Genomic DNA, 7,226 nt, shown 5'->3' with positions numbered 1-7,226 from the left:
CATTTACTAGAGGAAAGAGAAAGAGGCATGTTCAGCATACAAAAGTGTAGATGGCCATTATATGGAAAATTAAGGATCTAGTGAGAAAATGAGAATTGCTGGATATGCTGTTTTCTAAGAACTGGTCATAAAATTTCCAGCAGAAAATGACAATATGTTTATTATTTATTCAATTGATATTTATTAATTGTCTACAATTGTAAACTTTTATGTACAGTTTCTTCTGTGTTGTGATATAGCAGTGAGCAGTAGCTAAAACTCAAATTCAAACCCCTTGCCTTGGTGGAGTTGTTTATGAATGCCTCTTGTGACTTTTAGAATGTCCTCACTGCAGCCACATGTGGTTGTTTCTGTAATTCTGAATTCTCTAATTCATCTAAGGGCCCTGCTGCTTACACCACAACATCACGGTCACAGCTGCCCTGTTGGTCCCACTTCTTCTGCCTGTACACACACTGACCCCACACACTTTATTGTTCGATCCCTAACCACACTCATACAAGCTGACTGCTATGACTTGGACTTGTCATCTTCTCTTTGGTATCATGCCCATATTATCACACTTGTCAATACTTTCTCTTTTCCATCACTTTCATCTTCATTTTAGGTAAGAAATAGCCTTCTTCTCTCCAGTGAAGTAACTCCTCACCGACTCCCAAATAGTATCCCTTGCAGTTTTCTAGAGATAAAAACACTTTATTAGCCTCAGTTTTTAAAAATTCTTCACCTAAGGCTTCCAAACCCATTGTTGGGTGCTGGTATTTTCACTATTGTTTGATTCCTTGAGTTCATCCCGGACATACTTCTGCTAGTGCCCCAGTGCAGTTCTAGTTCTTCCACACTGCTCACTCAGGTCCATCTCAAGACCTCGCTCCCTACAGAGTGGGAGGTTTGTTTGACCCTGTATTTGTTCAAGGGTCTCAGAAACTTCTTTCAAGTGGGCTCTTCAGTTTGCATGCAACTAGAATCTTCCAAGTTCTTTTCTTTTATTCCTTGATATGTTGGAAATTTACAGTGGATGTACATTTTGGGCTTTGCCTGATGCCCATGCTGCACAACTGTAATATAAAACAGAATGAAAGAAGATCAAAACCAAAAGAATACAGAAAAGGTCAAGGATTCCCTTGCTTTAAGGGCTAAGGACTAACTGATTCCAACTGTGGGAATCAGGTAACAATTTTAAGAAGAGGTGATATTTGAGCTGAGCTTTCAAGGGTGGGTTGGATTTTGATTGGAGGTATGGAAACACTTCAGACTGAGAGACTGACATAGACAGACAGTTGTGACACCCATGGCCAGTTTGGGGAAATAAAATTGCATGGTCACAGAACTTTGGGGGAACAAAATATATTCCTAAAGATACTTTAAAATGGCCCCCTTCAAAGTGGCTCCTAATACGATTCAAAATGCTTTTTTGTTGGAAAGCGAATAAAAGGAAAAGATTATTGAATCCCATATATGAATACTGAAGAGTTCAGTCTTAATTTGGAGGGGCCACGTATCCGAGCAAGTAAGCAATATTTTCTTTTCTGGGTTTTTGTTTGTTTGTTTTTGTTTTTGAGATGGGGTCTCACTTTTGTCCCCCAGGCTGAAGCGCAGTGGTGTGATCATGGCTCACTGCAGCCTCGACTTCCATGTTGCCCAGGCTGGTCTTGAACTCCTGGGTTCAACTCCTGCCCACCTTGGCCTCTTAAAATGCTGGGATTACAGACGTGAGTCACAGTGTCTGACCTGGAGGCAATATTTTCTAAAAAAATATTGACAGCATTGAAAATGTTGCACAAAGAGCTGCTAGAGGCTGGGCGCAGTGGCTCATGCCTGTAATCCCAGCACTTTGGGAGGCCGAGGCGGACGGATTACAAGGTCAGGAGATCGAGACCATCCTGGCTAACATAGTGAAACCCCGTCTCTACTAAAAATACAAAAAAAAAAAAAAATTAGCTGGGCGTGATGACGGGCGCCTGTAGTCCCAGCTACTGGGGAGGCTGAGGCAGGAGCTTGCAGTGAGCCGAGATTGCGTCACTGCACTCCAGCCTGGGTGACAGAGCGAGACTCCGTCTCAAAAAAAAAAAAAAGAGCTGCTAGATTGGAGATAAGGAGACCAGCCAAGAAATTACTGCAAATTAAGAGGAAAGCAGTTGGTTAAACAGGCTGAATTCAAAGACAGCTGATCAGAAAATAATTTTGGAGGTCAATAGGAGGAAAATGACTGCTGTTCGACGGAAGCTCCTGTTGTTATCTGGCTGCTGGGGCCTTCTGCAGGGCAGATGCCCAAGTACTGCTCTTTCTTTGATGCAGGCTCTTTTTGGACTACCTCTGAGATACACATCTAAAGGCTTCGGGGACTTCCACATTATCATTCTCTGTCATAGGTGATTCTCTAGCTTACTTTGTAGGGCAACCTTCAGTTTTTCAGGCCTCTGTCTTGGAGGTAGACCCTACACAACCTGTCTCTCCTGATCCCCCATTTCCCATGAGACAACTCTCTTAGGCAGACAACTCTCTCAGACTGGAGTCAGGCTTATTTCAATGACATTCATTTGGTCCCCCAGAACTCATCCAGACTAGTTCTGCGAAACTCTGGAAATGCAAGCTGGCCATTCCCACTCCTTCCCTTTCCTCTCTATTCACTTAGCAACCAAAGGCAACTGCAATAATATGCCACCCTCAGACTGCTCCACGTGAGAGCCACATACCTAGACCCTCTGCTCTCCAAACTCCACGGATTTATTAGGTTCTCTCAAAGACTATCATGCTTCATTCTTGAAATAGCCTTGGATGATCCAAATAGTTTATATAGCTTAGAAAGCATCCAGCTAGAGAATGAGATGCCATCTGAATGTTCCAACCAATCTTTCCAAAGATTCCCCTTTGTTCTCTATCACTGGAGATGCATCCTGCAAATTCCCTTAGAGGGAACTTCTTTCCAAAGAATCTTAGGTGATTGCTTGTCACGTAGTAATATTTAGCAACCATTTCTTTTTCTGTGTGTAGTATTCTTTGAAGTTCTTCGTGTGTGGTGGTGTTTGCTCTTTATTCCTTTCGTATTATAATATTGGGGAATAATGAAGAGTATTAAGAATTTCTTCCAAATATCTGATTTAAAAATATATCCTCTACTTAAGTGATATCTGCACTCTCATGTATATTGCATTGCTATTCACAATGGCCAAGATTTGGAAGCAACCTGTGTCCATCAACAGATGAATGGTTAAAGAAAATATAGCACTTATACGCAATGGAGTACTATTCAGCCATAAAAAAGAATGAGATTCAGTCATTTGCAACAACATGGATAGAACTGGAGGTCATTATGTTACATGAAATAAACCATCCTTTTACTCACTGGATGTCTCTCTTTTTGCCCAAGACCAATCCATCTACCACTTCGCAGGATACTATCCTTACTCCTTTTTCATTCCTGAAACTTCAACTGCTCCTTCGTTATTCCATTGGCTTTTAAATATTCTCAACACTTTTATCTTTAAAAAGTTCTTCAACTGTATGTCTCCCAGAGCTCATGCTCTCTCCATAACTCAGTTTCTGAAATACGTGTCTGTGCTCATTGTATCCACCTGCCTTGCTTCCCGGTGTATGATCTGTTCGTTTCACACTAATGGGTCCACTAACATCATGGATGATTCTCTTCTTGTGAAATCCAGTAGATATTATCACTCTTCATTTTATTTTACCTCTTCCCCATTCTTAGTTGACTAATGGTCCTTCCAGAAGTATTCTGGCTCTTAAGTAATCCAATTTTAACTCATATTTTAACCTTTTCCCCAATTTTTTAAAGATAACATCTTAAAATGAACCATTCTAGCAGCTTTAATGAAGCAACAAGCTGGAAGAATTTTTTTTCCATATTCCAGTGTGATAAACTAATCCCACAGAGATGGGTATATCCTTATACGTGTTCCCATATTTAAAACAAAGAGAGAGAGAAAAACAGGGAGAAAGAGGGGAAGGGGAGATCGCAAATAGATATCCTCAATATGCTTCATTTAGGAGCTACTCTGGAAAAAACAAAACCCTGACAACTGTATGAAATCAAAATAGAGACACAGTAAGAGAGAGAGGATTTAAGTAAATTCACAGGTGGTACTTTGTAACAAAAATTGCAGAATCATGGCTGATAGTTCTTACTGACAGACGTGGTTTGGGCTGTCTACTCCTCCTACATTCACTATAGCTTACATTAGATGAGAAAAAGCACAAATAAGAATAATCAATAAGTATTTTGATGCGGTGAGGTCTGATTCACAATCATGGTGAACTACTCTAAAATAGATGACTGAGCCTGCCCCTCCTTATCTTGTATTTATTCAAGGAAATGGGAATCTAGGTATTTTCAATGTTTACAAGTTTATATGGCACAAGCTCAGTGTGTCTGTGAAAACTTCTGTTTTCTTCTGGAAGAGTCAAGAAAAGATGATGTTGAGAGATGACAATATCTGGTCTGCGTTGAAGCAACATTTCTATTTTGTATACAAACAATCTTTGTGTATTATTCTTAGCATCATCTCAAAGGACAGGGAAAGTTACAATAGCACTTATTTATACAAAACCATGAAAGTAGGCTTCTCGCCTGCCCGCCCCTCCCCCGCGCGTCGGCCCTGATGAGCCGGCCGGCCAGCCTGGCTCCCCTCTCCGGCACCGATGGGCGGGCGTACTCTCCTGAGGAGGCGGGGATGGCAGAGCTGGGCCGGCCGGCAGGCGGGCTACGGTGCCGAACTTCTGCGCTGCCCTCAACCGCATGCGCAAGAGCACACAGTCCGACCTGTCCTTCTTCAGGTTCCCGCGGTACCCGGCCAGACGCCAGAAGTGGGTGGAGAATTGTAGGAGAGCAGATTTAGAAGACAAAACACCTGATCAGCTAAATAAACATTATCTATTATGTGCCAAACATTTTGCGACCTCTATGATTTGTAGAACTGGTCCTTATAGGACAGTTCTTCGAGATAATGCAATACCAACAACATTTGATCTTATCAGTCATTTGAACAACCCACATAGTAGACACAGAAAACGAATAAAAAACTGAGTGAAGACGAAATCAGGACACTGAAACAGAAAAAAAAAAACATTGATGAAACTTCCGAGCAGGAACAAAAACATAAAGAAACCAACAATAGCAATGCTCAGAACCCCAGTGAAGAAGGGGGTGAAGGGCAAGATGAGGACATTTTGCCTCTAACCCTTGAAGAGAAGGAAAACAAGGAATACATAAAATCTCTATTTGAAATCTTGATTCTGATGGGAAGGCAAAACATATCTCTGGATGGACACGAGGCTGATGAAATCCCAGAAGGTCTCTACTCCAGATAACTTGCAAGCACTGCTGGAGTGCCGGATAAATTCTGGTGAAGAGGTTCTGAGAAAGCAGTTTGAGACAACAGCAGTTAAAACGTTATTTTGTTCAAAAACACAGCAGAGGCAGTTGCAGAGATCTGTCAGGGCTGTATTCGAGAAGAAACTCTCAGGGAAGTGACAGACTCACACTTCTATTGCATTATCATTGACGACGTAGTGGACATAGCAGGGGAAGGGCACCTACCTATGTTGGTGAGGTTTGTTGATGAATCTCATAACCTAAGAGAGGAATTTGTAGGTTTCCTGCATTATGAAGCTGAAGCAGAAATTTTGGCTGTGAAATTTCACACTATGATAACTGAGAAGTGGGGATTAAATATGGAGTATTGTCGTGACCAGGCTTACATTGTGACTAGTGGATTTTCTTCCAAAATGAAAATTGTTGCTTCCAGACTTTTAAAGAAATATCCCCAAGCTATCTACACAATCTGCTCTTCCTGTGCCTTAAATATGTGGTTGGCAAAGTCAGTACCTGTTATGGGAGTATCTGTTGCATTAGGAACAATTGAGGAAGTGTGTTCTTTTTTCCATCGACCACCACAACTGCTTTTAGAACTTGACAATGTAATTTTTTTTTTTTTTCAGAATAGTAAAGAAAGGGGTAAAGAACTGAAGGAAATCTGCCATTCTCAGTGGACAGGCAGGCCTAATGCTTTTGAAATTTTAGTGGAACTCCTGCAAGCACTTGTTTTATGTTTAGATGGTGGAAATAGTGACACAAATATTAGATGGAATAACTGTATAGCTGGCCGAGCATTTGTACTCTGCAGTGCAGTAACAGATTTTGATTTCATTGTTACTATTGTTGTTCTTAAAAATGTCCTATCTTTTACAAGGGCCTTTGGGAAAAACCTCCAAGAGCAAACCTCTGATGTCTTCTTTGCAGCCGGTAGCTTGACTGCAGTACTGCATTCACTCAACGAAGTGATGGAAAATACTGAAGTTTATCATGAATTTTGGTTTGAGGAAGCCACAAATTTGGCAACCAAACTTGATATTCAAATGAAACTCCCCGGGAAATTCCTCAGAGCTCACCAGGGCAACTTGGAATCTCAGCTAATCTCTGAGAGTTACTATAAAGAAATCCTAAGTGTCCCAACACTGGAGCACATTATTCAGGAACTTAAAGATAGATTCTCAGAACAGCACCTCAAAGCTCTTAAATGCTTATCTCTGGTACCCTCAGTCATGGGACAGCTCAAAGTTAATACGTTGGAGGAACACCATGCTGACCTGTATAGTAGTGACTTACCCAATCCCGACACGCTCTCAGCCGAGCTTCATTGTTGGAGAATCAAATGAAAACACAGGAGGAAAAATATAGAGCTTCCATCCACCATCTATGAAGCCCTCCACATGCCTGACATCAAGTTTTTTCCTAATGTGTATGCATTGCTGAAGGTCCTGTGATGAAGGTTGAGAATGAGCAGTATGAAAACGGATGAAAGCATCTTAAGGCCTATTTGGGGAACACTTTGACAGACCAAAGGTCGAGTAACTTGGCTTTGCTTAACATAAATTTTGATATAAAACATGACCTGGATTTAATGGTGGACACACACGTTAAACTCTATACAAGTAAGTCAGAGCTTCCCACAGATAATTCAGAAACTGTGGAATATACCTAAGAGACTTTTAAAAATAGGCTTTCCTGGCCGGACGCGGTGACTCACGCCTGTAATCCCAGCACTTTGGGAGGCCGAGGCAGGCGGATCACGAGGTCAAGAGATCGAGACCATCCTGGCTAACACGGTGAAACCCCCTCTCTACTAAAAATACCAAAAAAATTAGCTGGGCGTGGTGGCGGGCACCTGTAATCCCGGCTACTCAGGAGGCTGCGGCAGGAGAATGGC

General features: G+C 41.7%; 1 pseudogene; it reads left to right on the top strand.

The window, feature by feature from the left end:
* Nucleotides 1–1,458: 1,458 nt before the first annotated feature.
* Nucleotides 1,459–7,001, top strand: LOC100596888 (annotated as a pseudogene).
* Nucleotides 7,002–7,226: the final 225 nt, after the last annotated feature.

Source organism: Nomascus leucogenys, chromosome 11, assembly GCF_006542625.1.
Source record: "Nomascus leucogenys isolate Asia chromosome 11, Asia_NLE_v1, whole genome shotgun sequence".
Lineage (NCBI taxonomy): Eukaryota > Metazoa > Chordata > Mammalia > Primates > Hylobatidae > Nomascus > Nomascus leucogenys.
This window is presented reverse-complemented; position numbering and strand designations above follow the sequence as displayed.